Source organism: Rattus rattus, chromosome 10, assembly GCF_011064425.1.
Source record: "Rattus rattus isolate New Zealand chromosome 10, Rrattus_CSIRO_v1, whole genome shotgun sequence".
NCBI lineage: Eukaryota > Metazoa > Chordata > Mammalia > Rodentia > Muridae > Rattus > Rattus rattus.
Window position 1 is genome coordinate 23,518,077 of NC_046163.1, and position 15,903 is coordinate 23,533,979.

General features: G+C 35.9%; 1 pseudogene; it reads right to left on the reverse strand.

Moving 5' to 3' along the window:
- Positions 1–1,800: 1,800 nt before the first annotated feature.
- LOC116911232 lies at positions 1,801–3,871 on the reverse strand (annotated as a pseudogene).
- Positions 3,872–15,903: the final 12,032 nt, after the last annotated feature.

A 15,903-nucleotide genomic window follows, 5' to 3' on the forward strand; every position in this document is an offset into this window, starting at 1 on the left:
GATTGAATCATATGCCTCCCTTACGGTAACCACACTGCAGACTGCAGATGAGAGCCTATTGCCTATGGATATAGAAATTGTGTTAACTTCTTTTTCAGCAAGACTAATAAAGAGATGTAGCAAGACTTTAAAACTAAAACTTTGGGAAAGAAGACATAATCTATGTGAATATTTAAAATCAAATCGCCATCTTCATAATTTACAAAGTGAACATAAAGAGAGTCTGGCACTGCCTCATTCAGTAAAAGAATAAATAAAAAACTGCAAAGAAGAGATATTTTTCAGATGATTAACTTTGGAGATAGCAGGCTGCAGTGCTGAGCAGAGTCCTGTAAGAACAGGAAGAGTAGGAATACACTTACTTCCTTGACTCCAACACAAGGAATATGTTTCCAAGAACCGTAGGGGAACTAAAATGCCTCTTATCAGACAACAGAGATAGCAGTCTAAGGCACAGCTATGAAGCTGTTTGTGGGTTATCCAAGGCTTTCTCAACAAGCAAAGTGACCTTGAGAGACCTAAAGCTAGGGATGACATTTCCCTGGTAGTGGAAGAAGTCATTTCAAGAGGCTACCAGGAAGAGACCATTTCCCAGAGTGTCTGAACTGCTAAAGACAGACACTCACCAAGAAATCTCCACACAACAAAAGACATCCACAAGAAACATCAATTGCTATAAACCTTCACTAGTCTCAAGGAGTGTTTAGTCAGTTCTTGTGGGTAACTTATTCACTTAAGAACTCCTATTTCTTTACCATTTCTCCCTCTTAGTTAAAGCATGCAAAGGGAGAGAAACAGACTTGGAAAAAGAACAGAGAAGCTAACCATGGCCCCTCCCCAGTATGTGCTGCCACAAAACAGGAAAAGGGGTTTCAGAATATAACATAAAATACAGTTTCAGAGTTTCTTTGGTTATACACTTTAATACCTAAATTCAGACTGATTCATGATTTGAATTTAGTATAGTTTAGAGGAAGCAGGAAAGGGTCTGCAGAAGTTTTCATCTGGAGAAAATGTAAGTATAAAATTTGCAACTTGCCAGAGTCACAAGCATGGCTTCCCTAACACAGTGATCATGTTAATCACTTTCTAGTTGTAGACTGCTTTCATGTAAACATAATTTTCAAAACTTTACTTCTGAAGAGTTCTTAAGGGACTACACTAAGAAGTTCTCACTTGGTCAGCTGCTCTTATGGAATTTCCCAAATTTGATATATTGAATTCTTGAATCCTCAATGTATCAGACTATAACTCTGAAGAGAATGTTTTAAAGATGTGATTAACGTAAAGTTAGGTCATAAGGGTAGACCTCACTTCACTCTGACTAGTGTCCATGTACGAGGAGATTAAGAACAAGCAAAAGAAATGCTTTGTGAAGATGGGAAGATGAACACCCATAAAAAAGATCACTTCCAAAACCTATACTATAGACACCTTGATCTGAAAATTCTAGTCTCCAGACTGAAGAGGGAAAAAATGCATTTTCATTGTTTAAGCCACAAGATCTGTAACACCTGGTCTTGTGGGTCACAGCAAGCCAATACCATGGGATAGCTGGACAGAGTGACATCCGTAAAGTCTGCACACATTTAAGTTGCATTCTTGACATTTTGTTTTAAAAAAAGGCAGTCTCTCACTTTCTTTCTTTAGTATAAAACATAGACTCAGGCACAGTAATTCTAGTTATAAACGCTGTAGCAAGTTTTGTTCAGAGAAATACTTAAGGGTCTTTTTAGAGCATCTGCTGCCTCCCCCCCACCTAAAAAAAATAAAAACAAAAATAGTTGAAGTTTTTTTTTCCAATATATAAATCTTTTATTGTTCCCACAGAGCCCAAACTGTACTTGTGATCAGGATCTTGTTTCTGAAGCTAGGAAACTGAGGTCTCATTCATCAGGCTGCTGCACGGTTCCCTTCTCAGAAACATAGATGCCATCCAAAAACTTCCTGATATCCTTGTTTTTAACTGTCGTGGCTTGGCTGAATCAGAGCCGCTGAATTTGAAACAAGTTCAATGTCATTTCCTTCAAGGATTAACTCATCCTTCTGGGCTTGAGAGACGGAACAAGCACTACCTGTCCTCATCCGAACCCTCCGGATGTATTTTTCACCCAAGAAATTTTGGATTTCAACCAGAGACTCATTCTCCTGAAAAACGACGTTGATAGGGAAGTGAGCAGACCTCATCTTGTAATGGAAGCCCAGTGTCACAGCCTTGATCATGTTCTGAACGTGACTGCAGATGGTTCTGACAGTGGCCAGTTCCTTCCTGTTACACCACCACTTGTCAACACGGAGCCTTTCCTTTTTCTTTCCTAGAAGACTCAGCTCTACATTGATGTGATTGAAGTCCCTCCTCAGAGTTCCCCTAGGGCCTCCAATGACTGTGCGCCCCTTCAGAGTGATGTCGACATTTTCTGGAATGTGACAGTCTGATTGCTGAGAATGGTCTTCATTCTCGCAGTAGATGGGGCAAAGAGACAGTTGAAGTTTTTATACATACGCTTTCTTCAGACAAAAAGTTCACCAGACCCTTTTCTGCTTTCTCTTAGTTATACTAAACTCTAGATTCTCAGTACTGTAGCGATTACAAATGCTGACCAATTGTGTGGGTTTCCCATTTAGAATGGCTGCTCTCCAGCGTCAATTGCTCCCCACTATAGAAGCCAGATTAGAGCCTGTACTTCTGCCAACTATAAGAGAAATTAAGTGTAACATTGTACCAGATTATATTTTCATTAATAATTTTTCTACTTTGGTTTCAGCTAACAGTGAGTCAGAAGCAAATCCAACTATAAGAAACCTTATGTCCTTATATTGACATAGTTTTTAAGCACTCAAATGCAAACGACTTTTTCCAGTTGTGAGATGTGTAGCTCACCCACACTAAAAGCAGCGTGTTGTAGTTACGAACCAATACAATAGATGGTCTTCCACTCATTCAGAAGGCTAGTTAGTTCATTAACTACAGCATAGTTTTCCCAATTTTATTATTCAGGAAGTCGTTAGGAATTTTACTAAACTCAATCTGCATATTGAAACTTGTATATGAAACAAAGTCAGCTGTAAATATCTACCTTTGATAGCTTACCCTAATTTTAATCAATTTCATTTCCAAGACATGGCTTAATCACGGACTTTCATGTAAGTATTTGGGTAGATCACAGCTTTTTTTTTCCCTTTGAGAGAAATAGATAACTCAGTGGTACCTTTACTGACACTAAAATGCAATGTGATGTGGAACAAGTTACTTGTCGAGTTAAACCCTCATGTTTTTCAAGATAAAATGGCCATCCCTGTTATCCAATGGTACCTATTAATGAAATTAACTATTGCCAGCATAACTCTCAGATGATATTGTGCATAGTGTATAGTAAAACTGGCAGTTCTTAGCTATGACACTACTTGGAAGTCTCATGCCATACTGTCCTTGTCTCTTTTCCTATCTCTTAGGGCTAATAGAATTAATAAGGATACACACATTAAGTACTTGCTACTATGTACAAGGAATTTTGCCAAGAAAGGAGAAGAAAAAAAGCACAATCATGTCTGACCTTAAGACCCTGTACATTTGCAGTAAAATCATTACACAAATGGTTGAAATAAATGGGATGTAAAAACCTAAATTAATCTTCAAGGCTTTTAGACTTGGGAGTTTTCTTTGAGTGCAAATCTATGAAAAGACCAGATACATAGCTATGCTCAATAAAATTCTGCTTTAAAGTACATTTTGGTGGCACAGATCTATAATCCTAGCACGTAGAGTTGGAGGGTCACAAGTTCAAGTTGCAAGCCAATCTTATGATATAGAGAGATCTTGTTTCTAGAACAAAAGTGTTTTTATTAACCAATGAACCTATTTTTTAAAACATTTATATTTGAAAAAAAATTTATATTTGGTCTCCTTTAGTAAGTGCATATTGTGAGTATAACACGTGTGTTTAACTTTAAAATTTTTTACTTATGTGCATGTATCTGTGCATGTATATGCTATATGTGTGTGGGTGCCATTAAAGATTAGAGGGGGCCAGACACTCTGTAGCTAGAATTATATAGGAAGTTGTAAACTGCCTGAGGTAGGTGCTGGAGATCAAACTTGGGCCCTCTGAAAAGGCAATATGTCCTCCTAACTACAGAATTTCTCATGTTATGGCCTCTTAACCATAAAATTATTTCATTGCTACTTCACAACTGTAATTTTTCTACTGTTATGACTCATAATGTAAATGTCTGTGTCTTAGGCAGTCTCTGTGACGGGTCATTCCAGCTCCAAGAGAGATTGAGATCCACTGGTTTAAGGTGTCTTCCTTCCTTCCTACATTTTCTACGGACAAACACACAGACGGGGGGGGGATAGATATTGGGGCAGGGGAGCAGGAGGGAGGGAAACCTAGCTGAAGGAGCTAACAAGGCCAGAATGGAGCTTGTTTCCAAAATTCTTCAAGGTCTCCCCAAATAGAATAGAGCATCCAATCAAAATTGTACTAATGTCACTGCTTTGCCCCTAGCAATCATACTAGAGGCTATTAGAGGTTACCTAATCCTTCTCAAAAATTCCACTAGCCCTGCATAAAAGTGGGGCTGCGAGTCCCGTAGGTCATCACCATTTTGATGAATTGTTGACCCCTGTATGCTGGTAATTTCTGCAGAGTAATCGCTCTTTGCCTTTGCATACTATTCCAGTCTGGGGTCTTTATTCAGCAGTTCTTTGACCCTAACAATGTGTGCCTCATTAGAATTGTATTTCTTCTTATAAATTTTATTGCCCCACTTTCATCTTTGTTGGACAATTCCATTTTAAGTGATTTGTTTGTATAAAGTGGCAGAAAAATTTATCACCAAGGAAGGAGGCCACAAAAAACATGCACTTTGATTTCTACCTGAATACGTCTGTAATGTTGACCAAAGGTTTTGAAAGAAGCAACTATTCACAGACCAAGACACCCAGCTGTTGTTCATGTTAAACTCTATGAACTGGAGAACTAGCTACAAGGTTTGTGCTTTATGTAACCACAACTAATATGCCATGGTAACTGAAATTTGAGCTATGTGGTTTACTTAAACCATGACAGGGGAGGGAAAGGCATGCAAAGCTAGTGTCATTTATACAAAGAATTCTCTGAACTCTTTGGATGAAAAAGATCTAAGTAAAAATGAAAAGACATAAGCAGACATGTTGACAAAAAGAATGTACAGACAGAAATTTGTTCCTAAAGATATGTTCAAACAATAGTCATTTGCATCTACTAAAACATCCAAATATTATTTTTATTTAAGACAATATCAAAGGCTGACAATGAACTGGAAATACTTCACCTCTCAAGAGGAAAGAAAATTTAGAGAGGGGCAGTCACTTTGCAAAATAGTTTCATAAGCTTTAAAAAACAGTCACAGCTCCTGTATCACCCAACAACCACACTCTAGGGCCTGCCTACCAGAGCAAAAATTATATCCAGACATTCATATGCAGATGATTGCTCTAAGGGATTCATTGTCCCCAAACAGAAACAATTCATTTTTCTCTACTCAATTCAGTAGATATTTGAGCAGACTGTGGCACATTCATACAATGAAAAGCTACGAAAAAAAATTAAGGAAAAAGTATTGATATGAAATTGAATTTCCAGATTATAAATAGAAAAAAACTCATCTAACAGACATAGAATCTAACTGCTGTAGATTGTCATAGAAGTTTCAAAATGACAAAACTCTGTCGCACATTAGCTGTCTGCCAGTTAGGATGGAGGTATTAGTAGTAGAGATAACACAAAACTTCTGTGCTGATGTCATATTTCTATATGCCAACTGTGATGATACTTACATGAATCCAATCATGATGTAAAGATAAAACTCCAAGGAACTACACACACTCAAAATGAGGACACACAGGGGAAAAAAACCCAAACAAACCCATGGTGTGAACATTTGTAAATCTCCATGCTCAAAAGGAGGGTGTGTGGCATAGAAAATTACATGGATCTTCACCTACATATAAATCATCCTTTTTACCCTCCTTTTAAGACAAGTGTTATATAGCATATATCATAGCCAAAGCAAGCCATAAATTCCTGGTGATCCTTCCACCTCAGCCTCGTGAGTTGAGATTACAGGCTTTAACCAACACAGCTGTCTTTCAAAGTAAAACATTTTTTAAAAATTGCCTCTGACCCAGTGGTGTATTTATCTTTCAGGCATTGCTCCATGACATACTCATACATACAGATATGTATATTTCATACACAGATTTGTGTGTGTATATAGGGATGTCATTGTAGCAGTGACATGTAGCAGCAAACAGTTGTACCCTTATAACTGTTCATATGGTATTCGCATAGCCACAGTGGTAAAAATGTAGTCAGTTAAAAGTTTAGGACAAAAACCAAAGAGTATGAATGTTAAACTACACTACAAATTAATGTTTCCAACAATGATTTTTTTTAATCTAGTGGTTGGAGATAGTTACTCTTTATTGGCAACTTTACTAAGAATTGTCAACTCAGAATTAAAGAGCAATTCCAGAGAGGATTACTGCAGAGGAAGAGCCACCCTGATTGTGGGTGGTACCAAGCCCACTGGCTGGGAGCATAGAAGTACAAGATAACAGGAGGAAAAGGGAAAGCCAGGGCAATGTGTTGTGCCTCTGCTGTGTATCTTGACCCCAGACATGAAGAAAGTTGCTCCATCAGGCACATGAGACAAGCATCATGGAGTGAGCCCTCACAAACAGTGAACTCAAGTAATTCCTTTTTATTTCATGTCAGGTATTTTGTCACATTGACAAGAAAGTAACCAATACAGTGTTACAGGTCTCCAAATCTAAGCAACATACTTCAGGGAGCATGCAAGATGACTCACTTAAGTGCTTGGGGGAAAGGACAATTAAGATGACTATTTGTACTTAAATTAGGCTTTATTAATAGGTAACATATATTGATACAGATGCTGTGACTTGATTTGGATACAAGGTGAATTAAGAACAAGCCTGATGGTGGTGCCCTGACTCCCTCATTCACGAACAATTTACAGATATCTCACAAAACAGTAAAATAGCACAAGAGGATCTGCAGGGGAAATGGACAGTCAGCCATAATTCACAAAGATGACACAGCTGGGCTTTCTCCTAAAGTTGCCCTTTGCTGAATTACAAGGCTAAAAGTTATGAAAAAAGTTAACCAAAAAGTTCAAGATGATTTTTCTAGGAAAAAAAAGTGCTACTAGGAGAATATTTGAAAAAAAAAAAAAAAACTTACTTAAAATACTTTGGTTTGTGCTTTTGTGGCTGAATACCTAGCTTACGACCTAGCAAAGATTTCAAGCTTCATAATAACTTGGAAACAATGTCTAGACCTATTTTTAAAATCTTCAGAACATCAATACAAATTATTTTTTTAAAGAATCCAAAGTGCTTCTGTAAACGTTAGAAAGCCTTTTCTAAAGAACCAGTGGTTCTTGGACTAGGTGCTCAAACAAACGTTCTTAATCTCCAATAAGCCACACCTTTGTTCTCAAGGTCTATGAAACCTCAGAATATTTACTCTTCATTCATGCTTCTGGGTTTTGTTAAAAAACAGTTCAGTACTGACAGTGACATTTTCCATAGAAAAGAGCTTATTGATTTGAGATATCATATTCATATTATAAATACTTACTCTACCACACTGATTAATTTATTTTAAAAGTTTTAGGGGAAACCAAAGACCCACACCTCTTCTTGCACAGTTAATGGGCATTTCAAATATTTCAAAAGTAAACTAATCCTCTCAGCTACCATTCCCAAATTTCATACTTTCATAATTGTGACCACTTTACTTAGGAGGAACATTTTTTTCAGTTCCTCACACAAAAACAAAAAATGTGAGAGTGTTGCTGACTGCACTATCTTATACACTACAACTAATCTCTGTGCTATCAAATTTGCTTCAAAACCTAACCATTTCTCACTTTTCTACCACAGTAGCCTATACCTTTACTTGCCTAAAACACTGCAGTTGATCTGGTCTTACTGGGTTTTCCTTTTAACTAAAGATGGCCTACTCTTTAACCAGTCAAGAGTTACTCTTAAATTACTTATCATTCCTCTCAAAACCTCTGTAACAGCTTCTGTATTAAAGCCACAGCCAATGGATCTTACTTGATCCATTAAGACTTAACAGAATCTTGTTCCCTGCTGCATCTGCTCTCACACTGCAATTCCTGTTGCCTCACTAAGCCCAGTGGCCTCCTTGTTAGTCCTTAAAATTGCAAATATGATCCTAGTTGATGGCTTTGGAACTCTTCACTATTTAGAGTGCTTTCTTCCCATACATTCACAAGGGTAACTTCTTCACTTATTGAACAATGTCAAGTTATTTGCCTCTGGCTATCCATATAAAATGGTTAACCTTGTGCTGAGGATGTGGCTCAATGGCAAAACACTTGCCTTGACTATACAAGGCTCTGGGTTTGATCCTTAGTGTTGTAGAATGGCTATCTCTACTACCATTTTATTCCAAAATAGTATTTCCTCTGCTTCATTGTTCATGCATCATTTGTGACCATAGAGAACAGCTGTTTAATATCTCTCTCTTCCCTCCCAGAGGGAGTGTGGCTAGTTTTTGTTGATTAGCATAGTACTTGTCACTGGCACAATTAAACGATAAATGTTCAAATGAAGCATTTGCTTAGACCTATCTTTTCCCTCACTGTTTCCTGGAAACACAGTTTTTCAACAATTGGAAATATCCTCTAACATTTACATGTTGTGCCCAACACATCTTGCATTTCCTGGTTCTTCTTAGCCTCACTCAGTACTCTCTCTGTATTTGTCTCCTAGAGGTTGTGATCTTCATGTATCTTCCAAGATTTGCCTTCTTGGTAAGTTATTAATCTGGTACCAACTTTGGCCACGCCTTTCTTTGCTAACATTTTAGAAGTTTTGTTTTGCTCTTTAGAAAGCCTAGCCTATGAATTTTCTCAGCTAACGTTTGAAAATTCAAACTGTCCTCCATCTCAACCAACAAGGCCTGTTTGCTTCTCCTGTTTGGTCTATTTTCCTTTGTCTACTGGTTCCAACTTTGGCACAAATCATACCATGAAATATTCTAGTCAGTAACAATCATGGACAAGAAGTGAATTACCTCTATTTTGTGGGCTGATGACCTGTTACCCAACAGATTGTCAATGAAAACAATGAAATCTCCAGTTTTCCCACTATTTAAAGACTTGCCTTCTCCAAGCATAATGACACTGAGCTCACCATGAGACCCAGAAAGTACACTGGAAGTACCTTAGCAGCAAAATGTGGATGCCACCAGTTTTCCTAAGGCCATGATCTTGGAAAAAAAGACTCTGGAGCCCCAACTCCATTCAGACCCAACAGACTGTAAATGTGTCCTTAGTGCCAACACCACTTGTCTAGTGACTAAGAAGGATCACTGGCAGAAAGAGGGAAGTGGGTGAAAGTAATCAAGCCTTCTCCCAAAACATCACTGGTGCTTAAGACAAACGATGACAACAAATGTGTGCAAAAGGTGTAACTACAGGGTGACAAGAGAAATATGCAAAAGATGGCAAATCCTGCAATAATGCAAAAATTGTAGACAAATACAAATCCCTAATGAGTTGGACACTAGACCATTAGGAAGAAAAGATGCTTGCATGTGTATTCAAGGCGTAAACAATACAGTATCACGACATCCATGGCTCTGTTTCCTCTATCAAGAAAAGGTAAGGTCACTTCTGGGAAGAAAATGGAATAATGTTGGGTTACAGCTGCAGGATTAGGGATTGGTAGGAAATAGATGAAGGAGTAGATGGGAAAAAACCTGGCCACCAAAAACATAAGACATACCAATCACTTCATGCTAACAATGAAAGAGACACAGGAAAATTTAGGTAAGAATCACTGTGAGAAAAGAAGTCATCTTAAGTTTTTATTCCAAGTCTAGAACAAATGGAGTAAACATTGCAGCATAGAGAAGTCAAAGTTCTCCAGAATATGAAATCTGTTCTTACCATCAGTATATTCAAGGATACCTTTTTTTCCTAGTACCCAGCAGTCACCTCTCAACCCTCAAGTTAGTCTTTGTAAAGGAGATGCTTTTTTTAAAAAAAAAACAAAATGACTTTGGTACTGGCACTTTATGAAAAATCTTGATTTTACACATCCCACTCAATCTCCCCTTCTCTCAAGCTCCACTTTATAGAAGCTCTGGGTGTACGGAAGGGCCACCTTCTCACTGGCTCTTCTCCATGACGTACTCTTTGTACAACTTGGATTCTACCTGGGTATCAACTCATACCATCCTCGCAAATGAATCCAACTGCTTCTAATTCCACCAAAAATCAATTAATCAATAAATACATGAATGAAAGAATCAATCTAACTTTGATTCTCTACAATACATTTGTAATTAGCAGCTAAATGTTGCTGGAGAAAAACCACATCAAAGGTCTACTTAGCTCTCAAATTCATTCTACTCTATTTCTCCTTTAAGTAAAAATTCTCAAGTAACTTCTCTTCAAAGCCCAGTATCAACTTCCTTTATTCTTAAACTACTTTAAAGCTCAATTTATTTTTTCTGTGATTCTACATTTGTTTCTGTAATGGATTATTCATTATAAAATAAAAATACATCACCTAAAAACAAAACATTTCAAACCATTTTCCAGTCAAAACTACCAAAAATATAATGATGCTGAAAAGAACTTAATGAGCCCTGAGGCTCACTTTTCTATCTTTCGGTGATCAGTCTGACAAACTTTCAAACTGCTCCATTTCAAAGAACATGTATATTATCTGACAACATAAAAGAAAAAAAAAAAAAAAAAGACATCATCGCATTTAGTCCTTGCACTGGCAATTCAAGGAAGGTAGTTCTCTAAGAAGACATAACCAACCATGTTTTACCATAGCGAATGACCTACTGTGTTCTCTCCTAGGAAATCACTGGCAAATGAAGCAGAGTCCATTAAAATAGCAAAATGTAGCAACACAATCTCTCAGATGTCTTCAGCTTCAGCGTGTGCACATAAGTTCAGCATTCTTCACATAAGGGTGAAATACAAACTATAAATTCTGAGACAAAGGTCCTGCACTAACTGTTAGACAGACTTCAGAGCTATCTGATTAAGTTTTCTATGGTCATTTAAGAAAATGCTGTTCAGCTTTTTAATTCACCCTAAAGACTGATCATTATACACTTAAGTAAAAAAAGAACTTATTTTAGAAAATGTTAAAGAAAAAACTTACCTAGCAATATGCTATTTATTATTAATAAATGTACCCCTGAGCCTTAAAATAACATAACCCAAGAGCACATTCAGTTTCCGTTTTAATTACAAGGACATGGATCTAAGAGCAGATGATCAAAGGAAACAGAAATTCACATTTATTGAGCATTGATGAAGAAAACAAAAATTAAATTTAAATATGGCCCATTAAGTCCTTCATTAGAAAACTGTCACATCAGATTCACATATTATTTCTGCCATTGCCAATATGACAATGTTGTTAATTATTTGATTATATGGAAATGTAGTTTTGAAATTTACGTTAAAATCAGGCTATTTATATGTAAAATACTGAGATGTATAATACTATTACAATAACAAGAAATTTGACATACTTCAATTAGAAGTTCAGTAGGCCATAAAACCTGCTGCCTTTATGAAGAATTCTAGAAATTATTTAACTGAAAAAAAGAGACTAACAGAATTTAATTCATTGGTTCCAAAAAAGTAAACATCTTTATTTCCTGAACAGAAATACTATGCCTGACAAATACCGTTGAATCACTTTACATAAAGAAAACATCCCAAACTCACAATACTTCTGCCTTCTTGGTAGGCATAAATCAGGTATGTATACATGCGCACGTTTACGTACACACACACACACACACTCGCATGCATGCACTCGCTCTCACGCTCTCTCTCTCTCTCTCTCTCTCTCTCTCTCTCTCTCTCTCTCTCTCTCTCTCTCTCTGTTTGGAGTCTTTTGGGGGGAATTGAGGGATGGTAGATATATTCCCAAGATAACTGCAAACTATTTTCTGTAAAATAAGGCCCACAATTTAAATGAGAATGAGAACATTTCATCAGATAGCAGAGGCTTCAAGTAAGCTCTATTCAGGAACTGCTCTGCTTCACAAACAGTACTAGTTAATGATTAAGCAAGCAGTTACAGTGGATACTACCATGGAAAAAATAAGGTTACCTATTCAGAAGTCTAACCCAAGTTGGAGGTTAAGTAGCTTTACTTACATTTAAAATAGAAACAAAATTTAAAAGTATACAAAATACTTGGAAAGAACGTTTGCTTAGTTTTGACATATTATTATTCCATCTTTTTAATTTTGGCACAAAACTAGTTGTGGTCTGCAAACTTTATTTATATAAAAATGCTTACTGCATTTCAGGATGTGGCAATTTTTAACTTTCAAGATACTCTTATGAAGTTCCTAATACACAATCCCAAACACATCAAAGACCTGAAAACATAATTAACCTATTGTGTACTTATTCAAAAGAATTATTTATACAACTATTGTACATTTTCAAATTTTCTTAGTTGTTCTGCCAATATGTTAGTGCAGAAACTATGTTAGGGCCAACACATACTTCTAAACACAGCCATGAATATACCAGAAAACTTAGGACCTAATTTAAACCATAATCAAATTCTCTAAGTCAAGGTTAGTCAATTCTCCATTTTACTATAAATTTAAAGAGAATCGTCATGTGAAACTAAAATACAAGTGGATAATGAACATTCAGTTCAGTAATTTCAAAGTGAATATAATTTAAATTTCATTTATTTGAAAAACACCACCAGCTTTTCAGTTAAAACAAATTTCTACAGACTTTATCTTAATTTTCTTCTCAGCATTCTACATGAATTTGACCTCAACAGAATGGTAATCCTTTTGATTTGCATGTGAGTACATGTATGAGCAGTCACACTCATGCTTTAAAAACGTTCCTGGGGCGAGGGGACTAAAAGCAAAAATAAACTTCCCTAGTTTAGCTATGACTCTACATTTAAATAATTTCACAATTCATGGTTCAGCGTGGACATCAGTGGTACAAGTGCTTGCCTAGAATGCAGATGGCTCTGAGTTTATTTATTCTCAAGCCAACAAATGACAATAAAACAAACAAACTCAATGAACTTTAAAGCCACACTCTAAATGACTAATTTTGACCTTCAGTAATTACTGTATTATAATATTGTGAGATACTGTAAAATGTCAAAAAACTCTTGCATAGCTCATCAGTGTAATAAATAATCCCTGCTCACTTTCCAAAAAGAGAACACTGTTGTCACTTTGTGTTGAGTCACAGAAATTTTTATGTAGGTAAAAGTCTCCTCAATGCTTATTTAGATAGTAAATCTTCTTTAGGTGAAAACTTTTTTGTGTAAACTATGCCTTTCTTTTCATAATTAAATTGTATCCTACTCTGCATAGCAAAGAAAATAATAGTTCCTTGAACTTAAAAGTCTTGAGGTTCTCGTCACCATGAATTACTTGTTCCTGTATAAGCTGCCATTCTGCCTCTGCTAAAAAATACTTAGTAAAGCAATAAGCAAACAGGAAACAAACCGTAAGCTATAATACTAATTAATAATGAAATATATTAAATGTTGTTTAAATATTAAACAGCAAAATACTCCTTAAATAAATAAGATTTGAATTTGTCATTTGGGGATATAGGCCAGTATCACCAATGTGAGAGATGTTCTAGTGCAAAGAGTGGCCTCAAAAAACCGCATCCATACATACACAAATCAGCCATAGATGAAGAGGAGAAAGCAAAACCCTTAATGCTGACACTACTTCCAGTAATGTAAATAGGTGAATCCTACCTCTTTCTCGAAAAGAAGTTTTTCTGGAAAACTTTTGAAAATTATATTTTTAACTGTCTCCAAATGTTGAGTTTCTGTTTAAAAACTGTATTTTTTTTTCCTTACTGTTACTTAGAAGATTATATAAGAGAACCTTCCTTAAGTAAAGCTGACAGGAGTACCGCCATTAAGAACTCACAGGAAGCTGAACTTAGTACTGTGTACTTCATTTTCATTAAGTTATCTATTGCTTCTCATGCCCTATAATTTTGTATTCTCAAAGTGTAAGATCAAATAAAGGCAAAACTGTTTTAATGGACTTATGCTGAAAAAATCATCCACTTACACATGTAACTACGGAATGCCTAAGTATGCAAAGCATTGTGTTAGCTGCTACTGCTGAACTGAGTCACAAGAGAATAAAGAATGACTGGTAGAGCATAGTGGATTTTTTTAAAATTTGTTTTATAATTATTCATTATAAAATTTCATAAACCTATTTAAGGGTCCAAAATGTTGAGTAATTATTTTAATTTATGTCCATGTCTATGTATAGGTAAGGAAACAAAAACTAAGATACAGAAGGAAGAAGAGCTTCTAAGAAAAGGTGAGGTAGAACAAGAGAAAGAAATAATTATATGTGATAGCAAAAAAAAAAAAAAAAAAAGAAAAAGAAAATGGAGGCAAAGAGAGCTGGGGATAGGAAAAGAACAATGTAAGGTGACATGGGTCCCTCAAAATGCTGCCATGAAACTCATTACCTTGCTACCTTGAAAAAACTTTTTAAATCTTAAAAATAAAACAAGAAATTCTAGTACCACAAAGGATCTGATTTCACGATACATGTAAAGCATAGTTCTAGCCTTGCTGATGTTAAAGACTATATCCAGAAGCCTCTGACTATACACAAAGCAAATTTAAAATAGACAAATAAACCATGTCCAAAGTAGGTATTAATTTTAACCATACTCTGCTCAATTAAACTTCAGCTATTTTTTTTTCTTTTCTTTTTTTCGGAGCTGGGGACCGAACCCAGGGCCTTCCACTTGCTAGGCAAGCGCTCTACCACTGAGCTAAATCCCCAACCCCTAAACTTCAGCTATTAAGAACAAATATCAAACATCTTTATGTAAAGGTGGCAGTTCATGTCCTTTGCAGTAGTCCTAACAAGTATTCTTAAACTAAGGTATTACAGGTTTGAGTCGTTGACCATTTCATTATACAGAAAGTTTAATTATTTCATAATTTAAGAATAGATTTATATGCTGAGAAGTTCTGTGAGCAAAGTTGAGTTTTCTTCTATCATCAAGAAATGAATGCAAGAAGGGGAAATTGTGGACAGAACCTACTAAAACTACAAAAGTATTGAAGTCTTTTAAAACATTAGCTGCTTTTCTTCTGGAGAGCCCCCTGAATTCCATCTGAATAAATACCTTCCCATTTTTACTGATAATGGACTTTCGTTGGAAGTTAATAAAATAAATAATAGTTTTTCATCTTTACCATAGCATTAAGTTCTAAATAGGCTAATAAATTTACTTATTTACTAAGTGAATAAAATTACTTAGTGAATAAATTCACCTAAATAAAAGCAAGAGCTAAATGTTTTACTGTGCTCCCCCAATTTGATAACCTAAGGGATAGTCACTGAGGAAAAGAAGATATAAAGTGGGATGGTCAACAGCTCTAATGACAGATCAGTTTCACGGAATAAGCATTCCATGCGTAGTGAGACAAACCAGGACTCAAGGAGCGTGGCCATTCATTGTGGCTAGGATGCAACACTCTGTCTAAAGTAGAGGAGTAGTAAAATATTTCACTAAGTTAAAATATAGGTTTTATATTTTATACCACATTGAACACACACACATAAAAATACCAGTGTTTTTATCTTGTTTCTGTTCAGACACGTAAGCAAATATGTTCTTTGGTGCCTGGGAATTTATCAATATTTAGGATTAATGGAAGATAAGAAGTTCCAAGTTGACATGTGTACAAATAGAAGACTCAAAATCTTATCGCATATAAAATAAGAATCAAAGTCAGACTTAGAAGAGGTTCAAGTTACACTGTAACTA